The sequence below is a fragment of the Argiope bruennichi genome, chromosome 6 (assembly GCF_947563725.1).
Source record: "Argiope bruennichi chromosome 6, qqArgBrue1.1, whole genome shotgun sequence".
NCBI lineage: Eukaryota > Metazoa > Arthropoda > Arachnida > Araneae > Araneidae > Argiope > Argiope bruennichi.
In genome coordinates, this window is record NC_079156.1 from 9,575,366 (window position 1) to 9,597,000 (window position 21,635).

Genomic DNA, 21,635 nt, shown 5'->3' on the forward strand with positions numbered 1-21,635 from the left:
CAGAAGCTCTCGAGGTACGAGTCTTGGTGGCTAGATCGGCAGGGTGTGTTATTGTATTTTGCTGGTCTTCTGTTCGAATCTCGAGATCGACAAATAATTTATAATTTTTCTTTTTTTTAAATAAAAATTATCTTTATTTCTCCATTATTCAAAGAGTTACTATGAATCATTCCAAATCATATATTTTAAAACAATAATATAAATTTAAAATATTTCTATTTTTTATCGGAAATTTAAGAGTTTAGTTCCCGCACATGCGCAGAATCTATTAATATTCTTAGCATTGTGCTTTTAATACCAGATTTACACAATACTTAAAACTTATTGCCGAGTCGTAATGAGAATCTTTGACCCTTCAGAAGCTCTCGAGGTACGTGTCTTGGTGGCTACATCGGCAGGGTGTGTCATTGTATTTTGCTGGTCTTCTGTTCGAATCTCGAGATCGACAAATAATTTATAATTTTTCTTTTTTTTTAAATAAATTTTATCTTTATTTCTCCATTATTCAAAGAGTTACTATGAATCATTCCAAATCATATATTTAAAAACTATATTATAAAATTAAAATATTTCTATATATTATCGGAATTTTAAGAGTCAAGTTCGCGCAAATGCGCAGAATCAATTAATATTCTTAGCATTGTGCTTTTAAAACCAGATTTACACAATACTTAAAACTTATTGCCGAGTCGTAATAAGAGTCTTTGACCATTCAGAAGCTCTCGAGGTACGAGTCTTGGTGGCTAGATCGGCAGGGTGTGTTATTGTATTTTGCTGGTCTTCTGTTCGAATCTCGAGATCGACAAATAATTTATAATTTTTCTTTTTTTTAAATAAAAATTATCTTTATTTCTCCATTATTCAAAGAGTTACTATGAATCATTCCAAATCATATATTTTAAAACAATAATATAAATTTAAAATATTTCTATTTTTTATCGGAATTTTAAGAGTTTAGTTCCCGCACATGCGCAGAATCTATTAATATTCTTAGCATTGTGCTTTTAAAACCAGATTTACACAATACTTAAAACTTATTGCCGAGTCGTAATGAGAATCTTTGACCCTTCAGAAGCTCTCGAGGTACGTGTCTTGGTGGCTAGATCGGCAGGGTGTGTCATTGTATTTTGCTGGTCTTCTGTTCGAATCTCGAGATCGACAAATAATTTATAATTTTTCTTTTTTTTTTTTAAATAAATTTTATCTTTATTTCTCCATTATTCAAACAGTTACTATGAATCATTCCAAATCATATATTTAAAAACTATATTATAAATTTAAAATATTTCTATATTTTATCGGAATTTTAAGAGTCAAGTTCGCGCAAATGCGCAGAATCAATTAATATTCTTAGCATTGTGTTTTAAAACCAGATTTACACAATACTTAAAACTTATTGCCGAGTCGTAATAAGAGTCTTTGACCATTCAGAAGCTCCCGAGGTAGGAGTCATGGTGGGTATATGGGCAGGGTGTGTCATTGTATTTTGCGGCCTTCTGTTCGAATCTCGAGATCTACAAATAATGTATAATTTTTCTTTTTTTTAAATGAATTTTATCTTTATTTTTCCATTATTCATAGAGTTACTATGAATCATTCCAAATCATATATTTTAAAACAATATTATAAATTTAAAATATCTCTATATTTTATCGGAATTTTAAGAGTCAAGTTCCCGCACATGCGCAGAATCTATTCATATTCTTAGCATTGTGCTTTTAAAACCAGATTTACACAATACAATAACTTATTGCCGAGTCGTAATGAGAATCTTTGACCCTTCAGAAGCTCTCGAGGTACGAGTCTTGGTGGCTAGATCGGCAGGGTGTGTTATTGTATTTTGCTGGTCTTCTGTTCGAATCTCGAGATCGACAAATAATTTATAATTTTTCTTTTTTTTAAATAAAAATTATCTTTATTTCTCCATTATTCAAAGAGTTACTATGAATCATTCCAAATCATATATTTTAAAACAATAATATAAATTTAAAATATTTCTATTTTTTATCGGAATTTTAAGAGTTTAGTTCCCGCACATGCGCAGAATCTATTAATATTCTTAGCATTGTGCTTTTAAAACCAGATTTACACAATACTTAAAACTTATTGCCGAGTCGTAATGAGAATCTTTGACCCTTCAGAAGCTCTCGAGGTACGTGTCTTGGTGGCTAGATCGGCAGGGTGTGTCTTTGTATTTTGCTGGTCTTCTGTTCGAATCTCGAGATCGACAAATAATTTATAATTTTTCTTTTTTTTTAAATAAATTTTATCTTTATTTCTCCATTATTCAAACTGTTACTATGAATCATTCCAAATCATATATTTAAAAGCTATATTATAAATTTAAAATATTTCTATATTTTATCGGAATTTTAAGAGTCAAGTTCGCGCAAATGCGCAGAATCAATTAATATTCTTAGCATTGTGCTTTTAAAACCAGATTTACACAATACTTAAAACTTATTGCCGAAACGTAATAAGAGTCTTTGACCATTCAGAAGCTCCCGAGGTAGGAGTCATGGTGGGTATATGGGCAGGGTGTGTCATTGTATTTTGCGGCCTTCTGTTCGAATCTCGAGATCGACAAATAATGTATAATTTTTCTTTTTTTTAAATGAATTTTATCTTTATTTTTCCATTATTCATAGAGTTACTATGAATCATTCCAAATCATATATTTTAAAACAATATTATAAATTTAAAATATTTCTATATTTTATCGGAATTTTAAGAGTCAAGTTCCCGCACATGCGCAGAATCTATTCATATTCTTAGCATTGTGCTTTTAAAACCAGATTTACACAATACAATAACTTATTGCCGAGTCGTAATGAGAATCTTTGACCCTTCAGAAGCTCTCGAGGTACGAGTCTTGGTGGCTAGATCGGCAGGGTGTGTTATTGTATTTTGCTGGTCTTCTGTTCGAATCTCGAGATCGACAAATAATTTATAATTTTTCTTTTTTTTAAATAAAAATTATCTTTATTTCTCCATTATTCAAAGAGTTACTATGAATCATTCCAAATCATATATTTTAAAACAATAATATAAATTTAAAATATTTCTATTTTTTATCGGAATTTTAAGAGTTTATTTCCCGCACATGCGCAGAATCTATTAATATTCTTAGCATTGTGCTTTTAAAACCAGATTTACACAATACTTAAAACTTATTGCCGAGTCGTAATGAGAATCTTTGACTATTCAGAAGCTCTCGAGGTACGTGTCTTGGTGGCTAGATCGGCAGGGTGTGTCTTTGTATTTTGCTGGTCTTCTGTTCGAATCTCGAGATCGACAAATAATTTATAATTTTTCTTTTTTTTTAAATAAATTTTATCTTTATTTCTCCATTATTCAAAGAGTTACTATGAATCATTCCAAATCATATATTTAAAAACTATATTATAAATTTAAAATATTTCTATATTTTATCGGAATTTTAAGAGTCAAGTTCGCGCAAATGCGCAGAATCAATTAATATTCTTAGCATTGTGCGTTTAAAACCAGATTTACACAATACTTAAAACTTATTGCCGAGTCGTAATAAGAGTATTTGACCATTCAGAAGCTCCCGAGGTAGGAGTCATGGTGGGTATATGGGCAGGGTGTGTCATTGTATTTTGCGGCCTTCTGTTCGAATCTCGAGATCGACAAATAATGTATAATTTTTCTTTTTTTTAAATGAATTTTATCTTTATTTTTCCATCATTCATAGAGTTACTATGAATCATTCCAAATCATATATTTTAAAACAATATTATAAATTTAAAATATTTCTATATTTTATCGGAATTTTAAGAGTCAAGTTCCCGCACATGCGCAGAATCTATTAATATTCTTAGCATTGTGCTTTTAAAACCAGATTTACACAATACATAAAACTTATTGCCGAGTTGTAATGAGAATCTTTGACCCTTCAGAAGCTCTCGAGGTACGAGTCTTGGTGGCTAGATCGGCAGGGTGTGTTATTGTATTTTGCTGGTCTTCTGTTCGAATCTCGAGATCGACAAATAATTTATAATTTTTCTTTTTTTTAAATAAATTTTATCTTTATTTCTCCATTATTCAAAGAGTTACTATGAATCATTCCAAATCATATATTTCAAAACAATATTATAAATTTAAAATATTTCTATATTTTATCGGAATTTTAAGAGTCAATTTCCCGCACATGCGCAGAATCTATTAATATTCTTAGCATTGTGCTTTTAAAACCAGATTTACACAATACTTAAAACTTATTGCCGAGTCGTAATGAGAATCTTTGACCCTTCAGAAGCTCTCGAGGTACGAGTCTTGGTGGCTAGATCGGCAGGGTGTGTTATTGTATTTTGCTGGTCTTCTGTTCGAATCTCGAGATCGACAAATAATATATAATTTTTCTTTTTTTTAAATAAATTTTATCTTTATTTCTCCATTATTCAAAGAGTTACTATGAATCATTCCAAATCATATATTTCAAAACAATATTATAAATTTAAAATATTTCTATATTTTATCGGAATTTTAAGAGTAAAGTTTTCGCACATGCGCAGAATCTATTAATATTCTTAGCATTGTGCTTTTAAAACCAGATTTACACAATACTTAAAACTTATTGCCGGGTCGTAATGAGAATCTTTGACCCTTCAGAAGCTCTCGAGGTACGAGTCTTGGTGGCTAGATCGGCAGGGTGTGTTATTGTATTTTGCTGGTCTTCTGTTCGAATCTCGAGATCGACAAATAATATATAATTTTTCTTTTTTTTAAATAAATTTTATCTTTATTTCTCCATTATTCAAAGAGTTACTATGAATCATTCCAAATCATATATTTCAAAACAATATTATAAATTTAAAATATTTCTATATTTTATCGGAATTTTAAGAGTCAATTTCCCGCACATGCGCAGAATCTATTAATATTCTTAGCATTGTGCTTTTAAAACCAGATTTACACAATACTTAAAACTTATTGCCGAGTCGTAATGAGAATCTTTGACCCTTCAGAAGCTATCGAGGTACGAGTCTTGGTGGCTAGATCGGCAGGGTGTGTTATTGTATTTTGCTGGTCTTCTGTTCGAATCTCGAGATCGACAAATAATATATAATTTTTCTTTTTTTTAAATAAATTTTATCTTTATTTCTCCATTATTCAAAGAATTACTATGAATCATTCCAAATCATATATTTCAAAACAATATTATAAATATAAATATTTCTATATTTTATCGGAATTTTAAGAGTCTAGTTCCCGCACATGCGCAGAATCTATTAATATTCTTAGCATTGTGCTTTTAAAACCAGATTTACACAACACTTAAAACTTATTGCCGAGTCGTAATGAGAATCTTTGACCCTTCAGAAGCTCTCGAGGCACGCGTCTTAGTGGCTATATGGGCAGGGTGTGTCATTGTATTTTGCTGGTCTTCTGTTCGAATCTCGAGATCGACAAATAATTTATAATTTTTCTATTTTTAAAATAAATTTTATCTTTATTTTTCCAATATTCATAGAGTTACTATGAATCATTCCAAATCATACATTTCAAAACAATATTATAAATTTAAAATATTTCTATATTTTATCGGAATTTTAAGAGTCAAGTTCCCGCACATGCGCAGAATCTATTAATATTCTTAGCATTGTGCTTTTAAAACCAGATTTACACAATACTTAAAACTTATTGCCGAGTCGTAATGAGAATCTTTGACCCTTCAGAAGCTCTCGAGGTACAAGTCTTGGTGGCTAGATCGGCAGGGTGTGTCATTGTATTTTGCTGGTCTTATGTTCGAATCTCGAGATCGAAAAATAATTTATAATTTTTCTTTTTTTTAAATAAATTTTATCTTCATATCTCCATTATTCAAAGAGTTACTATGAATCATTCCAAATCATATATTTCAAAACTATATTATAAATTTAAAATATTTCTATATTTTATCGGAATTTTAAGAGTCAAGTTCGCGCAAATGCGCAGAATCAATTAATATTCTTAGCATTGTGCTTTTAAAACCAGATTTACACAATACTTAAAACTTATTGCCGAGTCGTAATAAGAGTTTTTGACCATTCAGAAGCTCTCGAGATACGAGTCTTGGTGGCTATATGGGCAGGGTGTGTCATTGTATTTTGCTGTCTTCTGTTCGAATCTCGAGATCGACAAACAATTTATAATTTTTTTTTAAATAAATTTTATCTTTATTTTTCCATTATTCATAGAGTTACTATGAATCATTCCAAATCATATATTTCAAAACAATATTATAAATTTAAAATATTTCTATATTTTATCGGAATTTTAAGAGTCAAGTTCCCGCACATGCGCAGAATCTATTAATATTCTTCGCATTGTGCTTCTAAAACCAAATTTATACAATACTTAAAACTTATTGCCGAGTCGTAATGAGAATCTTTCACCCTTCAGAAGCTCTCGAGGTGCGAGTCTTGGTGGCTAGATCGGCAGGGTGTGTTATTGTATTTTGCTGGTCTTCTGTTCGAATCTCGAGATCGACAAATAATTTATAATTTTTCTTTTTTTTAAATAAATTTTATCTTTATTTCTCCATTATTCAAAGAGTTACTATGAATCATTCCAAATCATATATTTCAAAACTATATTATAAATTTAAAATATTTCTATATTTTATCGGAATTTTAAGAGTCAAGTTCGCGCAAATGCGCAGAATCAATTAATATTCTTAGCATTGTGCTTTTAAAACCAGATTTACACAATACTTAAAACTTATTGACGAGTCGTAATAAGAGTTTTTGACCATTCAGAAGCTCTCGAGATACGAGTCTTGGTGGCTATATGGGCAGGGTGTGTCATTGTATTTTGCTGTCTTCTGTTCGAATCTCGAGATCGACAAACAATTTATAATTTTTTTTTAAATAAATTTTATCTTTATTTTTCCATTATTCATAGAGTTACTATGAATCATTCCAAATCATATATTTCAAAACAATATTATAAATTTAAAATATTTCTATATTTTATCGGAATTTTAAGAGTCAAGTTCCCGCACATGCGCAGAATCTATTAAAATTCTTAGCATTGTGCTTTCAAAACCAGATTTACACAATACTTAAAACTTATTGCCGAGTCGTAATGAGAATCTTTGACCCCTCAGAAGCTCTCGAGGTACGCGTCTTGGTGGCTATATGGGCAGGGTGTGTCATTGTATTTTGCTGGTCTTCTGTTCGAATCTCGAGATCGACAAATAATTTATAATTTTTCTTTTTTTTAAATAAATTTTATCTTTATTGCTCCATTATTCATAGAGTTACTATGAATCATTTCAAATCATATATTTCAAAACAATATTATAAATTTAAAATATTTCTATATTTTATCGGAATTTTAAGAGTCAAGTTCCCGCACATGCGCAGAATCTATTAATATTCTTAGCATTGTGCTTTTAAAACCAGATTTACACAATACTTAAAACTTATTGCCGAGTCGTAATGAGAATCTTTGACCCTTCAGAAGCTCTCGAGGTACGCGTCTTGGTGGCTATATGGGCAGGGTGTGTCATTGTATTTTGCTGGTCTTATGTTCGAATCTCGAGATCGAAAAATAATTTATAATTTTTCTTTTTTTTAAATAAATTTTATCTTTATTTCTCCATTATTCAAAGAGTTACTATGAATCATTCCAAATCATATATTTCAAAACAATATTATAAATTTAAAATATTTCTATATTTTATCGGAATTTTAAGAGTCAAGTTCCCGCACATGCGCAGAATCTATTAATATTCTTAGCATTGTGCTTTTAAAACCAGATTTACACAACACTTAAAACTTATTGCCGAGTCGTAATGAGAATCTTTGACCCTTCAGAAGCTCTCGAGGCACGCGTCTTGGTGGCTATATGGGCAGGGTGTGTCATTGTATTTTGCTGGTCTTCTGTTCGAATCTCGAGATCGACAAATAATTTATAATTTTTCTATTTTTAAAATAAATTTTATCTTTATTTTTCCAATATTCATAGAGTTACTATGAATCATTCCAAATCATACATTTCAAAACAATATTATAAATTTAAAATATTTCTATATTTTATCGGAATTTTAAGAGTCAAGTTCCCGCACATGCGCAGAATCTATTAATATTTTTAGCATTGTGCTTTTAAAACCAGATTTACACAATACTTAAAACTTATTGCCGAGTCGTAATGAGAATCTTTGACCCTTCAGAAGCTCTCGAGGTGCGAGTCTTGGTGGCTAGATCGGCAGGGTGTGTTATTATATTTTGCTGGTCTTCTGTTCGAATCTCGAGATCGACAAATAATTTATAATTTTTCTTTTTTTTAAATAAATTTTATCTTTATTTCTCCATTATTCAAAGAGTTACTATGAATCATTCCAAATCATGCATTTCAAAACAATATTATAAATTTAAAATATTTCTATATTTTATCGGAATTTTAAGAGTCAAGTTCCCGCACATGCGCAGAATCTATTAATATTCTTAGCATTGTGCTTTTAAAACCAGATTTACACAACACTTAAAACTTATTGCCGAGTCGTAATGAGAATCTTTGACCCTTCAGAAGCTCTCGAGGCACGCGTCTTGGTGGCTATATGGGCAGGGTGTGTCATTGTATTTTGCTGGTCTTCTGTTCGAATCTCGAGATCGACAAATAATTTATAATTTTTCTATTTTTAAAATAAATTTTATCTTTATTTTTCCAATATTCATAGAATTACTATGAATCATTCCAAATCATGCATTTCAAAACAATATTATAAATTTAAAATATTTCTATATTTTATCGGAATTTTAAGAGTCAAGTTCCCGCACATGCGCAGAATCTATTAATATTCTTAGCATTGTGCTTTTAAAACCAGATTTATACAATACTTAAAACTTATTGCCGAGTCGTAATGAGAATCTTTCACCCTTCAGAAGCTCTCGAGGTGCGAGTCTTGTTGGCTAGATCGGCAGGGTGTGTTATTGTATTTTGCTGGTCTTCTGTTCGAATCTCGAGACCGACAAATAATTTATAATTTTTCTTTTTTTTAAATAAATTTTATCTTTATTTCTCCATTATTCAAAGAGTTACTATGAATCATTCCAAATCATATATTTCAAAACAATATTATAAATTTAAAATATTTCTATATTTTATCGGAATTTTAAGAGTCAATTTCCCGCACATGCGCAGAATCTATTAATATTCTTAGCATTGTGCTTTTAAAACCAGTTTTACACAATACTTAAAACTTATTGCCGAGTCGTAATGAGAATCTTTGACCCTTCAGAAGCTCTCGAGGTACGAGTCTTGGTGGCTAGATCGGCAGGGTGTGTTATTGTATTTTGCTGGTCTTCTGTTCGAATCTCGAGATCGACAAATAATTTATAATTTTTGTTTTTTTTAAATAAATTTTATCTTTATTTCTCCATTATTCAAAGAGTTACTATGAATCATTCCAAATCATATATTTCAAAACAATATTATAAATTTAAAATATTTCTATATTTTATCGGAATTTTAAGAGTCATCATCCCGCACATGCGCAGATTCTATTAATATTCTTAGCATTGTGCTTTTAAAACCAGATTTACACAATACTTAAAACTTATTGCCGAGTCGTAATGAGAATCTTTGACCCTTCAGAAGCTCTCGAGGTGCGAGTCTTGGTGGCTAGATCGGCAGGGTGTGTTATTGTATTTTGCTGGTCTTCTGTTCGAATCTCGAGATCGACAAATAATTTATAATTTTTCTTTTTTTTAAATAAATTTTATCTTTATTTTTCCAATATTCATAGAATTACTATGAATCATTCCAAATCATGCATTTCAAAACAATATTATAAATTTAAAATATTTCTATATTTTATCGGAATTTTAAGAGTCAAGTTCCCGCACATGCGCAGAATCTATTAATATTCTTAGCATTGTGCTTTTAAAACCAGATTTACACAATACTTAAAACTTATTGCCGAGTCGTAATGAGAATCTTTGACCCTTCAGAAGCTCTCGAGGTGCGAGTCTTGGTGGCTAGATCGGCAGGGTGTGTTATTGTATTTTGCTGGTCTTCTGTTCGAATCTCGAGATCGACAAATAATTTATAATTTTTCTTTTTTTTAAATAAATTTTATCTTTATTTCTCCATTATTCAAAGAGTTACTATGAATCATTCCAAATCATATATTTAAAAACTATATTATAAATTTAAAATATTTCTATATTTTATTGGAATTTTAAGATTCAAGTTCGCGCAAATGCGCAGAATCAATTAATATTCTTAGCATTGTGCTTTTAAAACCAGATTTACACAATACTTAAAACTTATTGCCGAGTCGTAATAAGAGTCTTTGACCATTCAGAAGCTCCCGAGGTAGGAGTCATGGTGGGTATATGGGCAGGGTGTGTTATTGTATTTTGCTGGTCTTCTGTTCGAATCTCGAGATCGACAAATAATTTATAATTTTTCTATTTTTAAAATAAATTTTATCTTTATTTTTCCAATATTCATAGAATTACTATGAATCATTCCAAATCATGCATTTCAAAACAATATTATAAATTTAAAATATTTCTATATTTTATCGGAATTTTAAGAGTCAATTTCCCGCACATGCGCAGAATCTATTAATATTCTTAGCATTGTGCTTTTAAAACCAGTTTTACACAATACTTAAAACTTATTGCCGAGTCGTAATGAGAATCTTTGACCCTTCAGAAGCTCTCGAGGTACGAGTCTTGGTGGCTAGATCGGCAGGGTGTGTTATTGTATTTTGCTGGTCTTCTGTTCGAATCTCGAGATCGACAAATAATTTATAATTTTTGTTTTTTTTAAATAAATTTTATCTTTATTTCTCCATTATTCAAAGAGTTACTATGAATCATTCCAAATCATATATTTCAAAACAATATTATAAATTTAAAATATTTCTATATTTTATCGGAATTTTAAGAGTCATCATCCCGCACATGCGCAGATTCTATTAATATTCTTAGCATTGTGCTTTTAAAACCAGATTTACACAATACTTAAAACTTATTGCCGAGTCGTAATGAGAATCTTTGACCCTTCAGAAGCTCTCGAGGTGCGAGTCTTGGTGGCTAGATCGGCAGGGTGTGTTATTGTATTTTGCTGGTCTTCTGTTCGAATCTCGAGATCGACAAATAATTTATAATTTTTCTTTTTTTTAAATAAATTTTATCTTTATTTTTCCAATATTCATAGAATTACTATGAATCATTCCAAATCATGCATTTCAAAACAATATTATAAATTTAAAATATTTCTATATTTTATCGGAATTTTAAGAGTCAAGTTCCCGCACATGCGCAGAATCTATTAATATTCTTAGCATTGTGCTTTTAAAACCAGATTTATACAATACTTAAAACTTATTGCCGAGTCGTAATGAGAATCTTTCACCCTTCAGAAGCTCTCGAGGTGCGAGTCTTGCTGGCTAGATCGGCAGGGTGTGTTATTGTATTTTGCTGGTCTTCTGTTCGAATCTCGAGACCGACAAATAATTTATAATTTTTCTTTTTTTTAAATAAATTTTATCTTTATTTCTCCATTATTCAAAGAGTTACTATGAATCATTCCAAATCATATATTTAAAAACTATATTATAAATTTAAAATATTTCTATATTTTATCGGAATTTTAAGAGTCAAGTTCCCGCACATGCGCAGAATCTATTAATATTCTTAGCATTGTGCTTTTAAAACCAGATTTACACAATACTTAAAACTTATTGCCGAGTCGTAATGAGAATCTTTGACCCTTCAGAAGCTCTCGAGGTGCGAGTCTTGGTGGCTAGATCGGCAGGGTGTGTTATTGTATTTTGCTGGTCTTCTGTTCGAATCTCGAGATCGACAAATAATTTATAATTTTTCTTTTTTTTAAATAAATTTTATCTTTATTTCTCAATTATTCAAACAGTTACTATGAATCATTCCAAATCATATATTTAAAAACTATATTATAAATTTAAAATATTTCTATATTTTATTGGAATTTTAAGATTCAAGTTCGCGCAAATGCGCAGAATCAATTAATATTCTTAGCATTGTGCTTTTAAAACCAGATTTACACAATACTTAAAACTTATTGCCGAGTCGTAATAAGAGTCTTTGACCATTCAGAAGCTCCCGAGGTAGGAGTCATGGTGGGTATATGGGCAGGGTGTGTCATTGTATTTTGCGGCCTTCTGTTCGAATCTCGAGATCGACAAATAATGTATAATTTTTCTTTTTTTTAAATGAATTTTATCTTTATTTCTCCATTATTCAAAGAGTTACTATGAATCATTCCAAATCATATATTTTAAAACAATATTATAAATTTAAAATATTTCTATATTTTATCGGAATTTTAAGAGTCAATTTCCCGCACATGCGCAGAATCTATTAATATTCTTAGCATTGTGCTTTTAAAACCAGATTTACACAATACTTCAAACTTATTGCCGAGTCGTAATGAGAATCTTTGACCCTTCAGAAGCTCTCGAGGTACGAGTCTGGGTGGCTAGATCGGCAGGGTGTGTTATTGTATTTTGCTGGTCTTCTGTTCGAATCTCGAGATCGACAAATAATTTATAATTTTTGTTTTTTTAAATAAATTTTATCTTTATTTCTCCATTATTCAAAGAGTTACTATGAATCATTCCAAATCATATATTTCAAAACAATATTATAAATTTAAAATATTTCTATATTTTATCGGAATTTTAAGAGTCATCATCCCGCACATGCGCAGATTCTATTAATATTCTTAGCATTGTGCTTTTAAAACCAGATTTACACAATACTTAAAACTTATTGCCGAGTCGTAATGAGAATCTTTGACCCTTCAGAAGCTCTCGAGGTGCGAGTCTTGGTGGCTAGATCGGCAGGGTGTGTTATTGTATTTTGCTGGTCTTCTGTTCGAATCTCGAGATCGACAAATAATTTATAATTTTTCTTTTTTTTAAATAAATTTTATCTTTATTTCTCCATTATTCAAAGAGTTACTATGAATCATTCCAAATCATATATTTAAAAACTATATTATAAATTTAAAATATTTCTATATTTTATCGGAATTTTAAGAGTCAAGTTCGCGCAAATGCGCAGAATCAATTAATATTCTTAGCATTGTGCTTTTAAAACCAGATTTACACAATACTTAAAACTTATTGCCGAGTCGTAATAAAAGTCTTTGACCATTCAGAAGCTCCCGAGGTAGGAGTCATGGTGGGTATATGGGCAGGGTGTGTCATTGTATCTTGCGGCCTTCTGTTCGACTCTCGAGATCGACAAATAATGTATAATTTTTCTTTTTTTTAAATGAATTTTATCTTTATTTTTCCATTATTCATAGAGTTACTATGAATCATTCCAAATCATATATTTTAAAACAATATTATAAATTTAAAATATTTCTATATTTTATCGGAATTTTAAGAGTCAAGTTCCCGCACATGCGCAGAATCTATTAATATTCTTAGCATTGTGCTTTTAAAACCAGATTTACACAATACCTAAAACTTATTGCCGAATTGTAATGAGAATCTTTGACCCTTCAGAAGCTCTCGAGGTACGAGTCTTGGTGGCTAGATCGGCAGGGTGTGTTATTGTATTTTGCTGGTCTTCTGTTCGAATCTCGATATCGACAAATAATTTATAATTTTTCTTTTTTTTAAATAAATTTTATCTTTATTTCTCCATTATTCAAAGAGTTACTATGAATCATTCCAAATCATATATTTCAAAACAATATTATAAATTTAAAATATTTCTATATTTTATCGGAATTTTAAGAGTCAATTTCCCGCACATGCGCAGAATCTATTAATATTCTTAGCATTGTGCTTTTAAAACCAGATTTACACAATACTTAAAACTTATTGCCGAGTCGTAATAAGAATCTTTGACCCTTCAGAAGCTCTCGAGGTACGAGTCTTGGTGGCTAGATCGGCAGGGTGTGTTATTGTATTTTGCTGGTCTCCTGTTCGAATCTCGAGATCGACAAATAATTTATAATTTTTCTTTTTTTTAAATAAATTTTATCTTCATTTCTCCATTATTCAAAGAGTTACTATGAATCTTTCCAAATCATATATTTCAAAACTATATTATAAATTTAAAATATTTCTATATTTTATCGGAATTTTAAGAGTTTAGTTCCCGCACATGCGCAGAATCTATTAATATTCTTAGCATTTTGCTTTTAAAACCAGATTTACACAATACTTAAAACTTATTGCCGAGTCGTAATGAGAATCTTTGACCCTTCAGAAGCTCTCGAGGTACGAGTCTTGGTGGCTAGATCGGCAGGGTGTGTTGTTGTATTTTGCTGGTCTTCTGTTCGAATCTCGAGATCGACAAATAATTTATAATTTTTCTTTTTTTTAAATAAATTTTATCTTTATTTCTCCATTATTCAAAGAGTTACTATGAATCATTCCAAATCATATATTTAAAAACTATATTATAAATTTAAAATATTTCTATATTTTATTGGAATTTTAAGATTCAAGTTCGCGCAAATGCGCAGAATCAATTAATATTCTTAGCATTGTGCTTTTAAAACCAGATTTACACAATACTTAAAACTTATTGCCGAGTCGTAATAAGAGTCTTTGACCATTCAGAAGCTCCCGAGGTAGGAGTCATGGTGGGTATATGGGCAGGGTGTGTCATTGTATTTTGCGGCCTTCTGTTCGAATCTCGAGATCGACAAATAATGTATAATTTTTCTTTTTTTTAAATGAATTTTATCTTTATTTCTCCATTATTCAAAGAGTTACTATGAATCATTCCAAATCATATATTTCAAAACAATATTATAAATTTAAAATATTTCTATATTTTATCGGAATTTTAAGAGTCAATTTCCCGCACATGCGCAGAATCTATTAATATTCTTAGCATTGTGCTTTTAAAACCAGATTTACACAATACTTCAAACTTATTGCCGAGTCGTAATGAGAATCTTTGACCCTTCAGAAGCTCTCGAGGTACGAGTCTGGGTGGCTAGATCGGCAGGGTGTGTTATTGTATTTTGCTGGTCTTCTGTTCGAATCTCGAGATCGACAAATAATTTATAATTTTTGTTTTTTTAAATAAATTTTATCTTTATTTCTCCATTATTCAAAGAGTTACTATGAATCATTCCAAATCATATATTTCAAAACAATATTATAAATTTAAAATATTTCTATATTTTATCGGAATTTTAAGAGTCATCATCCCGCACATGCGCAGATTCTATTAATATTCTTAGCATTGTGCTTTTAAAACCAGATTTACACAATACTTAAAACTTATTGCCGAGTCGTAATGAGAATCTTTGACCCTTCAGAAGCTCTCGAGGTGCGAGTCTTGGTGGCTAGATCGGCAGGGTGTGTTATTGTATTTTGCTGGTCTTCTGTTCGAATCTCGAGATCGACAAATAATTTATAATTTTTCTTTTTTTTAAATAAATTTTATCTTTATTTCTCCATTATTCAAAGAGTTACTATGAATCATTCCAAATCATATATTTAAAAACTATATTATAAATTTAAAATATTTCTATATTTTATCGGAATTTTAAGAGTCAAGTTCGCGCAAATGCGCAGAATCAATTAATATTCTTAGCATTGTGCTTTTAAAACCAGATTTACACAATACTTAAAACTTATTGCCGAGTCGTAATAAAAGTCTTTGACCATTCAGAAGCTCCCGAGGTAGGAGTCATGGTGGGTATATGGGCAGGGTGTGTCATTGTATCTTGCGGCCTTCTGTTCGACTCTCGAGATCGACAAATAATGTATAATTTTTCTTTTTTTTAAATGAATTTTATCTTTATTTTTCCATTATTCATAGAGTTACTATGAATCATTCCAAATCATATATTTTAAAACAATATTATAAATTTAAAATATTTCTATATTTTATCGGAATTTTAAGAGTCAAGTTCCCGCACATGCGCAGAATCTATTAATATTCTTAGCATTGTGCTTTTAAAACCAGATTTACACAATACCTAAAACTTATTGCCGAATTGTAATGAGAATCTTTGACCCTTCAGAAGCTCTCGAGGTACGAGTCTTGGTGGCTAGATCGGCAGGGTGTGTTATTGTATTTTGCTGGTCTTCTGTTCGAATCTCGAGATCGACAAATAATTTATAATTTTTCTTTTTTTTAAATAAATTTTATCTTTATTTCTCCATTATTCAAAGAGTTACTATGAATCATTCCAAATCATATATTTCAAAACAATATTATAAATTTAAAATATTTCTATATTTTATCGGAATTTTAAGAGTCAATTTCCCGCACATGCGCAGAATCTATTAATATTCTTAGCATTGTGCTTTTAAAACCAGATTTACACAATACTTAAAACTTATTGCCGAGTCGTAATAAGAATCTTTGACCCTTCAGAAGCTCTCGAGGTACGAGTCTTGGTGGCTAGATCGGCAAGGTGTGTTATTGTATTTTGCTGGTCTTCTGTTCGAATCTCGAGATCGACAAATAATTTATAATTTTTCTTTTTTTTAAATAAATTTTATCTTCATTTCTCCATTATTCAAAGAGTTACTATGAATCATTCCAAATCATATATTTCAAAACTATATTATAAATTTAAAATATTTCTATATTTTATCGGAATTTTAAGAGTCAAGTTCGCGCAAATGCGCAGAATCAATTAATATTCTTAGCATTTTGCTTTTAAAACCAGATTTACACAATACTTAAAACTTATTGCCGAGTCGTAATGAGAATCTTTGACCCTTCAGAAGCTCTCGAGGTACGAGTCTTGGTGGCTAGATCGGCAGGGTGTGTAGTTGTATTTTGCTGGTCTTCTGTTCGAATCTCGAGATCGACAAATAATTTATAAATTTTCTTTTTTTTAAATAAATTTTATCTTTATTTCTCCATTATTCAAAGAGTTACTATGAATCATTCCAAATCATATATTTCAAAACAATATTATAAATTTAAAATATTTCTATATTTTATCGGAATTTTAAGAGTCAATTTCCCGCACATGCGCAGAATCTATTAATATTCTTAGCATTGTGCTTTTAAAACCAGATTTACACAATACTTAAAACTTATTGCCGAGTCGTAATGAGAATCTTTGACCCTTCAGAAGCTCTCGAGGTACGAGTCTTGGTGGCTAGATCGGCAGGGTGTGTTATTGTATTTTGCTGGTCTTCTGTTCGAATCTCGAGATCGACAAATAATATATAATTTTTCTTTTTTTTAAATAAATTTTATCTTTATTTCTCCATTATTCAAAGAGTTACTATGAATCATTCCAAATCATATATTTCAAAACAATATTATAAATTTAAAATATTTCTATATTTTATCGGAATTTTAAGAGTCAAGTTCCCGCACATGCGCAGAATCTATTGATATTCTTAGCATTGTGCTTTTAAAACCAGATTTACCCAATACTTAAAACTTATTGCCGAGTCGTAATGAGAATCTTTGACCCTTCAGAAGCTCTCGAGGTACGAGTCTTGGTGGCTAGATCGGCAGGGTGTGTCATTGTATTTTGCTGGTCTTCTGTTCGAATCTCGAGATCGAAAAATAATTTATAATTTTTCTTTTTTTTTAAATAAATTTTTTCTTCATTTCTCCATTATTCAAAGAATTACTATGAATCATTCCAAATCATATATTTCAAAACTATATTATAAATTTAAAATATTTCTATATTTTATCGGAATTTTAAGAGTCAAGTTCGCGCAAATGCGCAGAATCAATTAATATTCTTAGCATTGTGCTTTTAAAACCAGATTTACACAATACTTAAAACTTATTGCCGAGTCGTAATAAGAGTTTTTGACCATTCAGAAGCTCTTGAGGTACGAGTCTTGGTGGCTATATGGGCAGGGTGTGTCATTGTATTTTGCTGTCTTCTGTTCGAATCTCGAGATCGACAAACAATTTATAATTTTTCTTTTTTTTAAATAAATTTTATCTTTATTTTTCCATTATTCATAGAGTTACTATGAATCATTCCAAATCATATATTTCAAAACAATATTATAAATTTAAAATATTTCTATATTTTATCCGAATTTTAAGAGTCAAGTTCCCGCACATGCGCAGAATCTATTAATATTCTTAGCATTGTGCTTTTAAAACCAGATTTACACAATACTTAAAACTTATTGCCGAGTCGTAATGAGAATCTTTGACAATTCAGAAGCTCTCGAGGTACGAGTCTTGGTGGCTAGATCGGCAGGGTGTGTTATTGTATTTTGCTGGTCTTCTGTTCGAATCTCGAGATCGACAAATAATATATAATTTTTCTTTTTTTTAAATAAATTTTATCTTTATTTCTCCATTATTCAAAGAGTTACTATGAATCAGTACAAATCATATATTTCAAAACAATATTATAAATTTAAAATATTTCTATATTTTATCGGAATTTTAAGAGTCAAGTTCCCGCACATGCGCAGAATCTATTAATATTCTTAGCATTGTGCTTTTAAAACCAGATTTACACAACACTTAAAACTTATTGCCGAGTCGTAATGAGAATCTTTGACCCTTCAGAAGCTCTCGAGGCACGCGTCTTGGTGGCTATATGGGCAGGGTGTGTCATTGTATTTTGCTGTTTTCTGTTCGAATCTCGAGATCGACAAATAATTTATAATTTTTCTTTTTTTTAAATAAATTTTATCTTTATTTTTCCATTATTCATAGAGTTACTATGAATCATTCCAAATCATATATTTCAAAACAATATTATAAATTTAAAATATTTCTATATTTTATCGGAATTTTAAGAGTCATGTTCCCGCACATGCGCAGAATCTATTAATATTCTTAGCATTGTGCTTTTAAAACCAGATTTACACAATACTTAAAACTTATTGCCGAGTCGTAATGAGAATCTTTCTCCCTTCAGAAGCTCTCGAGGTACGAGTCTTGGTGGCTAGATCGGCAGGGTGTGTCATTCTATTTTGCTGGTCTTATGTTCGAATCTCGAGATCGAGAAATAATTTATAATTTTTCTTTTTTTTTAAATAAATTTTATCTTTATTTCTCCATTATTCATAGAGTTACTATGAATCATTCCAAATCATATATTTCAAAACAATATTATAAATTTAAAATATTTCTATATTTTATCGGAATTTTAAGAGTCATGTTCCCGCACATGCGCAGAATCTATTAATATTCTTAGCATTGTGCTTTTAAAACCAGATTTACACAACACTTAAAACTTATTGCCGAGTCGTAATGAGAATCTTTGACCCTTCAGAAGCTCTCGAGGCACGCGTCTTGGTGGCTATATGGGCAGGGTGTGTCATTGTATTTTGCTGGTCTTCTGTTCGAATCTCGAGATCGACAAATAATATATAATTTTTCTTTTTTTTAAATAAATTTTATCTTTATTTTTCCAATATTCATAGAGTTACTATGAATCATTCCAAATCATATATTTCAAAACAATATTATAAATTTAAAATATTTCTATATTTTATCGGAATTTTAAGAGTCAAGTTCCCGCACATGCGCAGAATCTATTAATATTCTTAGCATTGCTCTTTTAAAACCAGATTTACACAATACTTAAAACTTATTGCCGAGTCTTAATAAGAGTCTTTGACAATTCAGAAGCTCTCGAGGTACGAGTCTTGGTGGCTAGATCGGCAGGGTGTGTCATTGTATTTTGCTGGTCTTCTGTTCGAATCTCGAGATTTACAAATAATTTATAATTTTTCTTTTTTTTAAATAAATTTTATCTTTATTTCTCCATTATTCAAAGAGTTACTATGAATCATTCCAAATCATATATTTCAAAACAATATTATAAATTTAAAATATTTCTATATTTTATCGGAATTTTAAGAGTCAATTTCCCGCACATGCGCAGAATCTATTAATATTCTTAGCATTGTGCTTTTAAAACCAGATTTACACAATACTTAAAACTTATTGCCGAGTCGTAATGAGAATCTTTGACCCTTCAGAAGCTCTCGAGGTACGAGTCTTGGTGGCTAGATCGGCAGGGTGTGTTATTGTATTTTGCTGGTCTTCTGTTCGAATCTCGAGATCGACAAATAATATATAATTTTTCTTTTTTTTAAATAAATTTTATCTTTATTTCTCCATTATTCAAAGAGTTACTATGAATCATTCCAAATCATATATTTCAAAACAATATTATAAATTTAAAATATTTCTATATTTTATCGGAATTTTAAGAGTCAAGTTCCCGCACATGCGCAGAATCTATTGATATTCTTAGCATTGTGCTTTTAAAACCAGATTTACCCAATACTTAAAACTTATTGCCGAGTCGTAATGAGAATCTTTGACCCTTCAGAAGCTCTCGAGGTACGCTTCTTGGTGGCTATATGGGCTGGGTGTGTCATTGTATTTTGCTGGTCTTCTGTTCGAATCTCGAGATCGAAAAATAATTTATAATTTTTCTTTTTTTTTAAATAAATTTTTTCTTCATTTCTCCATTATTCAAAGAATTACTATGAATCATTCCAAATCATATATTTCAAAACTATATTATAAATTTAAAATATTTCTATATTTTATCGGAATTTTAAGAGTGAAGTTCCCGCACATGCGCAGAATCTATTAATATTCTTAGCATTGTGCTTCTAAAACCAGATTTACACAATACTTAAAACTTATTGCCGAGTCGTAATGAGAATCTTTGACCCTTCAGAAGCTCTCGAGGCACGCGTCTTGGTGGCTATATGGGCAGGGTGTGTCATTGTATTTTGCTGGTCTTCTGTTCGAATCTCGAGATCGACAAATAATATATAATTTTTCTTTTTTTTAAATAAATTTTATCTTTATTTTTCCAATATTCATAGAGTTACTATGAATCATTCCAAATCATATATTTCAAAACAATATTATAAATTTAAAATATTTCTATATTTTATCGGAATTTTAAGAGTCAAGTTCCCGCACATGCGCAGAATCTATTAATATTCTTAGCATTGCTCTTTTAAAACCAGATTTACAGAATACTTAAAACTTATTGCCGAGTCTTAATAAGAGTCTTTGACAATTCAGAAGCTCTCGAGGTACGAGTCTTGGTGGCTAGATCGGCAGGGTGTGTCATTGTATTTTGCTGGTCTTCTGTTCGAATCTCGAGATTTACAAATAATTTATAATTTTTCTTTTTTTTAAATAAATTTTATCTTTATTTCTCCATTATTCAAAGAGTTACTATGAATCATTCCAAATCATATATTTCAAAACAATATTATAAATTTAAAATATTTCTATATTTTATCGGAATTTTAAGAGTCAATTTCCCGCACATGCGCAGAATCTATTAATATTCTTAGCATTGTGCTTTTAAAACCAGATTTACACAATACTTAAAACTTATTGCCGAGTCGTAATGAGAATCTTTGACCCTTCAGAAGCTCTCGAGGTACGAGTCTTGGTGGCTAGATCGGCAGGGTGTGTTATTGTATTTTGCTGGTCTTCTGTTCGAATCTCGAGATCGACAAATAATATATAATTTTTCTTTTTTTTAAATAAATTTTATCTTTATTTCTCCATTATTCAAAGAGTTACTATGAATCATTCCAAATCATATATTTCAAAACAATATTATAAATTTAAAATATTTCTATATTTTATCGGAATTTTAAGAGTCAAGTTCCCGCACATGCGCAGAATCTATTGATATTCTTAGCATTGTGCTTT